Source organism: Scylla paramamosain, unplaced genomic scaffold (assembly GCF_035594125.1).
Source record: "Scylla paramamosain isolate STU-SP2022 unplaced genomic scaffold, ASM3559412v1 Contig41, whole genome shotgun sequence".
Lineage (NCBI taxonomy): Eukaryota > Metazoa > Arthropoda > Malacostraca > Decapoda > Portunidae > Scylla > Scylla paramamosain.
The window spans coordinates 548,771-550,000 of record NW_026973706.1 but is presented as its reverse complement, the minus strand read 5'-3'; positions in this window follow the sequence as shown (position 1 = coordinate 550,000).

Genomic DNA, 1,230 nt, shown 5'->3' with positions numbered 1-1,230 from the left:
TCATTACTACCGCAATATCAATTACTTTACCGTATCCACACAAATAGTAGCTTATGTGTAACTTTTTTGAGTCAGTGTAACCTCAAATAACTTTTTATACCGTATAACTTCACTACATAACTACCTATCCCCATACACATAACTTTTCCCTCATACATATTCGTAATTCTCTTCTTGGTATAACTTCACTATTTTTTTATTTATTTATTTTTTTTCGTAAAGTACAGGGTGTTCTTATTTATTAACTACTTCATTTTTTTACCCCTACATATAGAAAGAGAATGAAAACTTCACTGGTTTCTATTCCTTCCTCCATTCCTTCCTTCACTACTAGGAGTGTGGTGATGAGATGCCTAATAGTGACGGGGGTGATGAATGGTGTTGGGCTGTCTGTCTGTATGTATGTATGTTTGTTTGTTTGTCTTTCTGTGTATATATATTTATCTGTATGTCTGTCTGTCTGTCTGGTTTTTTTTTTTTTTTAATCTCTGTATTTGCGTTTCTGTTTACATGTCTGTCTTTCGTCTCTCTCTCTCTCTCTCTCTCTCTCTCTCTCTCTCTCTCTCTCTCTCTCTCTCTCTCTCTCTCTCTCTCTCTCTCTCTCTCTCTCTAACTCTCTTCTTCCTCATAAATTTAAACGAATGAAGAGAAATCTATTCACTAATGCCGTCTCTATTTCTTTTTTTTTTTTTACTGTTTTTGAGAAGCGAGAAGCAGCAGTACTTTGAATATCTTGCATTTCCAACACATTTACATTTATATTCACCTGAGTAAGAAGTTGTGCATCTCATTCCTGAAACATTTACATTAACTCTTATTTTGCTTGACTCCTGAATACCGCACTCACACACACACACACACACACACACACACACACACACACACACACACACACACACACACACACACACACACACACACACACAGGTGACTTAGGTTAGGTACACACAATTCCGAACAATAAATATTCTTCACAAACTTTTGAAAATCTGAAGGAACATGTAACTTTTTTTTTTCTTCGCTTCGAAGCAACAATGGATGAAAAAAAGTTCAGGTAAATGAAAAAAAAATTGATTTTCCTTTATTTTATTTATCTATATTTCTCTTTCAGTTAGAGTTGCAATGGTTAAGGTAGTAGTAGTAGTAGCAGTAGTAGTAGTAGTAGTAGTAGTAATAGTAGTAGTAGTAGTAGTAGTAGTAGTAGTAGTAGTTGTAGTAGTTATTGTGTGT